We start from the raw sequence: 8,316 nt of genomic DNA, 5'->3' as shown, positions 1-8,316 counted from the left end.
GGCGGGGGGCGGGGCCTCGCGCCCGCCGCGGGCGGGGAGGGGGAGGGGCGGCGGGGCGAGGCACGACGGGGGCGCGAGTCTCCCCGGCGGGCGGGGACGCCCCGGCTCTCCGCCACCCCCCGCCCCGTAACGCCCCGCCACGAGCACCCGCGCGCCGCCAGCGGCAAAAGCTCCGCTCCTGACGGGGCTGGGGGGGGAGGAAATAAAAAAGCCGGCGCCCGCCCCGCGCGGCGGTGCAAAACCGAGCTGCTCCTTCGAGCCGGAATCGAACCAGCGACCTAAGGATTCCCACGGGCCGCGCCTCTACAGTCCTCCGCTCTACCAGCTGAGCTATCGAAGGGAGCTGGGTGATTGCCCCATTCCGCGGCACACAGCCTGCCCTTGCCTCACGGCGCCAACCGCTGCGCTGTAAGGACCAGCTTCAGGCCGAGCTCTGAACTCGCGGGCGGACCGGAGCCTGACGGGGCGAGCGCCCGGCGGAGGGCTCCCGCACCCAGGGCCTCCTCCCCGCTACCGGCGGGCCGGTTTGCGCAGGGGGCGAGGACGGCGCCCTCAGCCCCTCACGCTGCCGCAGGGGGTGCGAAGACAGCCCTTCCCTCTTCCCGCCCTTTGCTTCCTCCTCCGAAACACCGATGCCCTGCGGTGACACGCCTGCTCGAGAAGCGTGGGTCTCATCGCACCCCGCCATCCCGCTTACAGGGCGCCTGCTCTAGCCCCTGCACTGTTACATTAAAAAAAAGGCAGCCCAAACACCGCACCACATCCTCTTGTGGCTGCGCTCACAGGCGCATCACCTCTGCAGAGCTCTTAGGAGGAAAGTTGCCGTGAAGACGTGGCCTGGCAGTTACAGAGCCAAAAAAAAAAAAAAGGGGCAGGGACGTTCCTGCAGCCCTGAGAAAGGCCCCCCTGGATTAGCCTTTAAAGATACCCACAGCGTTTGCTTAGTTCTCGGGTGCTCAAGTCTATCGCAGGGCCGAACCATCAGCTTTTTCCTTTATTAATTTTAATGTGATTTTTACTTTAACGGTCAAAACAAATCCTCAAAACAGCATATGGTTTCTTATTCAAAATACATTTTTTAAGCGGTTTATTTCGGGGAAAATTGTGAACCTCCACTACGGAGGAAACAACCTCCAGAAGCCATCACCGCCACAAAGTACAAGCTACTCTCGAGCATAACCTACGTGTCCTCTAGGTACTCCCCTACACGAAAGTCTTAAGCTGGAAGGGAGTTGTACCAATGCAGCCTTGCACGTATGGGGTTTGTGCATAGGTGCACACAGATACGTTTATATCGGCCGGTACCTGCGCAGGCCGCCTCTCCTCAGCAGGGCGAGCGGGAAACCTTGGCTCGCAGCGCCCTCTGCGCAGGCAGGCGGGAACCTCAGGCCCCGCCACAGCCCCTGCGGCACAGGATGGGGAAAAAAAAAAACCACCAAAAACCCAATTTGCCTGCGTTACAAACCTGCTACGACAAGGGTGAACTCGTATCGTTGCGTCTTTCACAGAAAACAAAAAAAAAATTGCTGAAATTTTTATTTGTTTGTTTACAAGTAGTCTTCGCCTGCTGCTTACTAATAGGTGTTCAGCGCCAACCTGCGTTCACTGTGATTCACTTTTAGTATCCAGAGATGACAACCCAGCAGGCTTCCCCACATCAAAGCTCTGACAGGAGTCTTTGAACTACAAAAGCTGTAATCAAAAAGTATGTGGAATAAAAACCACCCTGAGACAGGATTTCTGTCGTCAGCCTCGTATGGTATGAAATATCATCTTTTAGCATTCATTTATATTTAATTCAAAGTGAAAGGAGCCCAAAATAAAGAGTGTTGTTCAAATAAGTACCTTCTTGTATATTCCCATAGTAATATACATGTTCTTAATTTATAGAAAATAGATCCTGAAAGCATTATCTGAGTCGAGCTCCTAAATTAATAAGTAGTGATGGTCCTGTTGTTAAAAAAAATAATAATCTAAAGATGCAGTTTGCTATGACATCCAGTAAGCATGGATTACATCGGTAAGCACATACACACCTCACTTCTTTTTTAATCCTGTAAGTATTACTGTCCCGTGTGACAAGGTCTAATGTTCCGAGTTTCTTGTGCTCCTACATGACAAAAAAAAAAGGATGGAGACGCATCCCCTTCTCCATCTCTTCTCAGCTTCTAGCAGCTTCCCAAAACCAAGCCAGAGGTCTCGCTACTTCTCTCTTCAGAGACCCTACAACAAGTTCTTTTTTCCAACCGTTCATTTAAGAGCATCCCTAAGAAAGAAGGCGCAAACTGGCAGTCTGTCTCTGTAGCGGGATATGGAACGTCTCCCCCAAATGCCACCATTTTCAGGGACTGTCCCATCACGTCCCATCAGGGCTGTCATGGCCCACAAGCCATCAGGCTCAGTCTCAATAGACTTCTGGTAGGACACTCACCAGCCTGCAATACCCGAGTCCCATTATGCAAGACCTGCTTTCTGCCTTTGCTTATCCTTCCCTGAGACTCCCTTGTGACAAAGGAGAGCTTGGTTCCAGCCTAGACCTGAAGAACATGACCGGGTGCAAAGACACTGCTGCAGGTTTAGGGTGGCAGGATGAGGCAAATGCCACCATCGCTCCAAGCTCATGGACCTTGGGTCACAGCGGGCGTGCTTCCAGTGGCACTTTGCCACTTCCCCGTTGCCTTAGGACTGCTTAGTTGGGTCTCCCGACAAATCAAAACCAAACATCACTAGAACCACCTGCTGGCATTTGAATCCCGCTTGGTTTTTGTAGTGTTCCCCGAGCACTAGCAGCAGTGGGCATCCCACTTCCAAAGGCAGGACACTCACCCACACTCTTACCCAGATGATTTGATAGGTGAAGTATCCTGGAAAAGACAGTGATGATCCTGTAATTTTCACCGTTATTTATTCCTTCTTGCTAATCTTGCTAATTCTTCCTACTGATCCACAGTGAAAAAAATCCTGTTAGGCATTCATCATGACCCTAACCAACAGCAGATCAGCGAGACTGTTCCTGCTCGGAAACAGGTTCCTTTCTGTGCAACACGGATGCTTCAAAAAATTTCACCCAGCTGCAATGGTATGAAGGTACCACAGTATTAGGCCATTTGTTAAGTCCGTATGTGTATTACCAGGCTCAATTGTTACTGCTCCAATTCTGTAAGAGTTCCGTCTATTCCCTGGCAAAGCCTTTAATGAATAAACAAAAATAACAGTCATGATCCCATTTCATATTGTCACAGAGCTGAAATGATGGAAAAACTCTGAAGTCATGTGCAGAAGTTTGTAATTGTTTGCTGCTATGCTCATCAGAATGTCATTGTGAATTCAGGCAGCCAGTTCGACATCTTTCTGGACAACTCCGCCATACAAGGGTATTCCCCAGAAGGCACAGGACTTAACACCACTGACATGAAGTTAAGAATAATCAGTCTACCCTAAATTATCTCCCTATAGGTTGTTTGGAAGCCTTACAACAAAGGAACACAGAGTTTTTGTGAAGATGATTCTCAGCACAGGCAATCAACAAGGCACGCAACTGACTTCTTGCTACGAGAGCTTCAACCTTTGAATCTAGCAAAATTCCTACAAGGTAAAATCAGGAATTAGTTTTTGAATTGTGGAAAACAAGTGGCTTATTTCCTCAGCAAACAGCTTCCCAACTCAAAAGCAATTGCTGCCAGCCCCATAGAGCTAAGGTCTATAAAGTCAAAGAAACACGTGATGATTGATAAAATAAAGACCAAGATCAGTGTAGGTGAGCTTAGAGGTTTTTTTACCAGATAGTTCCCTTTTAGTAGTCTTCAATGCCTTATCACCAGTTCCTCTAGTGACTATAATCTTCAGAGCTCTACACTGGCAGAAACACCAAACATGTCAATCAAAACCACATGCATCCATCAAGCCTTCAGCCCAGCTACTTGACTTGGTCTAGATTCAGTGTCATAGCACCACTCATTCAGCGCCCAAGGTGATCTTGCTTGCATCAGCCCTGTGGGGGCTGAGCTTCCTCCCCGTGTTTGGAGAAATTCCTGATGAAGAGCACGAGGATACTTACCAGATACTCTTCTGAATTAAAATAGTTCTCCATACGGACAGCACGTTATTATCTCCATCTGCTCCGTGTCTCAGTACTGAAGATCCCAGCTTGTCATTCGTGCTTGAGTCATGTCACAGTCAGTTCAGTGAAGATGCAGTTCAGAGCAATTTCAACTTGCTGTGTGCCTTCAGAGTCATACTTAGTCTTTTTTTTTTTTCTTTTTTAAAACTTCTTAGTATCGAAGTTTCTGAAGGGCAATATTCTATTCATCGCTGATGAAAATGAGCTGCTTTTGCTGGAATTCTCTCTAAATGCTCCTTACAACATTTTCCCGAGATGCTAAGTCTTACAGGATCAACCACGTCACCCAGAAGAGTTAGCAAGCTCTGTGCACTTTGGCTCAATCTATTCATACAGCCTTTCAGAGAGGGGAAAAAGTGCTATTACCTCTGCCTAACTCAATCAGTCTGTGTTCTGTTAACCATGACACAGAAGAATTGTATGTACTTTGTGATTTCATGAATTTTGCTTTACTATATTGACAGGTCTACGTTATTCATGCTAGTGTAGGGAGGGTGGAAATGTAAGGCTTAAAGGCTACCGTATTACAAAAGTATCAAAATAATTGAATATATCTGAATGGGCTTAGATTTTATACTAGTGCATTAACCTCCATGACAATTGTGCACAAAAAACACCCTCTGGCACATTCCCAAAGCAGCCTATATCAGCTTCTCAAGGAGGCTGTATGACTACTCAAAGAATTCTGAGGTGGCCTTTGGATCAAGCCTTGGACTGAAAACAGCCACCGCAGTTCCCAAGTTCGGGAGATCAATAAAGGAGCTCCAGGGACATAGCCCTGCCAGGGACCTACACTAGCATCCACCCAGGCACGTACGCGAAGAACAAGTTACTTACTGTGGAATACTTGCAGTTCTCAGGGATGAGGTTATATTTCAGGTCTCATGAGCTGCTCTCTATCCCTGCTTCTGGCAATCCTCAGCTGTCATTGGCTTGAGAAGAAACCGAGGTCACGCTGAGCTGACACTGCCTCTCGCACAGTGTGAGGAAATGGTGTTAGTGCACAGCTCTGATGGACGCTGTCACTTAGGAACCAAGTCCGAGGCCTCACCTCATCTGCTTATGCAAGTACAGTGGCAGCTACACTGATAGTACTCCTTTGAAGAGACAAATTTCTGGTTGGTAACCACTTCACCTGTGATTTCAATGGCATGGGTATTAATTTATATGAGGCACTATATAGGCAAACGTTACTTTTTAGGGGTTGAAAGATAGATCCAAGCAGCCTAAGTTCAATAGTATCCTGGTGATAAATGGAAAGCACTGGCTTGACTTTCTACCCCCAAAATAAAAACCACTTTATAAAAAGAATAGTGTTCTGATCCCCTACTTTCCAACCAAGCAACAAGACTCTCTCCTTCCCATTCCTAACACTAATTACAACAACAGGAGTCACGGAGACAAATCTTCCGGTATCACAACCGGCAATCCCAGAGATGCTGGCCCCTGCTGCTCGCACAACTGTAGTTTACCTCTTTTTTTCAAGGCAGCGTTGCCCCCATGCCCTGCAGAATTCCAGCAGGAGAGAAGAGAGAGCGGAGAGCGCTTACAGCTGCGAAAGACTGCACACCTCCACCCTGGCTCCGCTTCTGCAGTCAGCAATGAGTGCCCATGAAAGGTCCTTAGTTATCACAAATGTATTTTCTGAGTTTGTGCCAGGATGCGAGTTTATGAGAGTTTCAAATGTAGAACCTCGGGGTCAGAGTTGGAAAGATGCAAACCGTTAAATAAAAAAGGACGACTTTCAGAGCAGACAATAGATAACTGGGGATTTTTGGGCTGCTGGCTTACTAGAGACCTGAGATAGTTCGAAGTTTCCAAACTAAGAAGGGAATGGGCTAGCTCAGCTGACTTCAAATGCAGGGAAGAAAAAAAATATCTTAGTGAATATGGCAGAGTGAAGAAGAAGTCAAGGTTAGGAGAAACAGAGGGAGCAAAGAAATAAATTCTGGTATTTAGTTTCTTCCATTGTACAATGCCTTGAATTTTCTTATTTTGAAAGCAAAAGGAAGCAGGTATTCTTGACCCTTATTTCCTGCATCCCTCCTGCTGTCTGCAAAAATAATTGCTGTTTCCAGCATCTGTCTTCAGAAGCCAAGAAGGGCCTTATTTTAAGAAAGACATAGTGGGGGAAAAACTAGTATTCTTGCATGTGCAATGTTCAGATGTCGGACTTGGGTATGTACTGAGCAACACTTGAGCAGATTTGAACATATAAATAGTTAGAAATAGGAGTTATTTCATTCCCCACAATTTTAAGTTAGGCCCTTGCCTTTTCTGCGTGTTTTGCCTTTTTTCTTGCTGCCACAAACCCTACGCCATCATGTGACAACAACCGGTGAGGTCTCACCCCTTCTCTCCCACTGGGTGGAAAAGTATGTATTTGGCAGCTTTTGCTCCTAGGAGAACAGAAAGGTGGATCTCAGGGAAATCCCCAGATTTAGAGTGAGCCACTGCAGCTTCTAAAGCTCTGATGAGGTGGAGCAACATGAGACATGGTTGCCCTACAGAACTACTAGGTGATTTTTAGAATCATTGATAAATCCTTAGGTATCTTCTTCCCTCTCCTGAATATGCCCACAAGTCCCCTGCTCTCTTAGGAATCTCCCTTCATTCCTTTCCGTCCCATACATATGGACCTCAGAGGAAGTCAAACAAGGTTTTAATTTCTATCAATCAGTCTAATTTGTGTGAAATTGTATCATTTATCTATTGCCTCTTACTGGCTGTAAGAGCAGCAGTATAAAGAGAGGACAATAAGCTTACAAAAACATCCATGGTAAAAATGATTCAAGTCCAAACGGCAGATGAAAAGCAGAGAGGAAAGCTAACCCAACATCAGAAGAGACCTCTTTAGGATTTGCAGAGTCTGCACAAATGCAAGTGGGAAAGAAGACAGAGGTTAGGATTAGGGGGTAGCGTCTGGCAAGTATCTCTCCACATTTATACAACAATGTGACAATCTGAAAGAAGCTTCATTTTAAAGAAAATCTTATCTACTGAGTTGAAAAAACAGCCTATAAAATCAAGTTTTCTTATTCTGAAAGAAGTTGCTTGAGCCGTGCCTTAAAGGTTTATAAGAAATGACACTGCATGTCACGCAGCCTATGGGCTAATAAGAACCATAGCACCTTCTAAACCTTCTTCTAATTTCTGGTAACTTCCTTCCACCTGCTGTCTTTCTTTTAATTTTTTTACTTATTGAATACAAGTTTCCAAACAGCACAGACCCAATCCAGATCTACAGGATCACTTTAGAAGTGAAATTAGATTTGCTACCAGCAAGACAAGCCACTCTAAGTATTATTTCCAGCAGAAAACAAAATTAGGTAGTCATTTAAAAAAACAGAGGTGGATGAAGTCCAGATACAAGTCTGTGCAGCTATCTCTTAATCATCAAATCAATGCCTTTCATTAACAGAACAGAGAATAATAGTCTTTTCTGAAGCCTTTTAAAGTGTCTGCGAGTTACTGCAACAGAGGTCACGCTTACACTGAAGCCTAATGCCTTTGATGGTTTTAATAAATGTTCAGAATCACCCAGCGTACATCAATTTCAGTAATTCAAATCAGAATAACCCATTTCAAATCAGCTGTGGCAACCAGGTTTCCGTAACGACAGCTCGGCCATCAAGTCTATTATGGATCCAAACACTACTACTTTTCCTACCTATCATTAAGAAGTAAATATTCAAAACATCATGAATCAGTGGAAGCCAACATAAATCAAAGTCTCAGTAAACTCCACTCAATAGTAAGTAAAGCGACACAGTTTCTATTAACTTTTCAGTCAATATACATGTTCGAATCGACTCTTCATAATACCAAAAGCACCTTCCACAACTCACTACACGTGCTGATGAACATCCGAGGTTCACTCTCACCCTGATCCTAGGGAGAAAATTATGTTGTGAGCGGTCTTGTTCTGGTAGGAAGGTGGGGTTTTGCAGGGATGTTAGAACAGTTTTGCTATGAACATACCTAAGGAAAAAAAAAAAACAAACCCAACAACTCCCATCTAAAATAAAAAAAAAATTAAGCAGATATTAAGGCTGTACAACTAATAGCAGAAGAAAAATGAAAACACTTTGAAAGCACTCGTAACTTGGTTGCTTCATACGTTCAGTACTGGTTTTGGCTCAGATTATAAACACTGCATTAATAATGATGAGTAAATTTCTAGCTTAGCATTAAGC

General features: G+C 45.3%; 1 non-coding gene across 1 annotated transcript; it reads right to left on the bottom strand.

Annotated features, from left to right (window-relative positions):
- Nucleotides 1-250: 250 nt before the first annotated feature.
- Nucleotides 251-340, bottom strand: TRNAY-GUA (transfer RNA tyrosine (anticodon GUA)). Its single transcript is given in 2 exon segments — nucleotides 251-286; nucleotides 304-340. It is a non-coding gene; the product is annotated as a tRNA-Tyr (tRNA).
- Between the last annotated feature and the right edge of the window lie 7,976 nt (nucleotides 341-8,316).

The sequence above is a fragment of the Nipponia nippon genome, unplaced genomic scaffold, assembly GCF_047370975.1.
Source record: "Nipponia nippon isolate SJK-2023a ecotype South Korea unplaced genomic scaffold, ASM4737097v1 scaffold_1, whole genome shotgun sequence".
Lineage (NCBI taxonomy): Eukaryota > Metazoa > Chordata > Aves > Pelecaniformes > Threskiornithidae > Nipponia > Nipponia nippon.
Note: the sequence above shows the minus strand (reverse complement) of the source record. Positions and strands in the feature narration are given on the sequence as shown.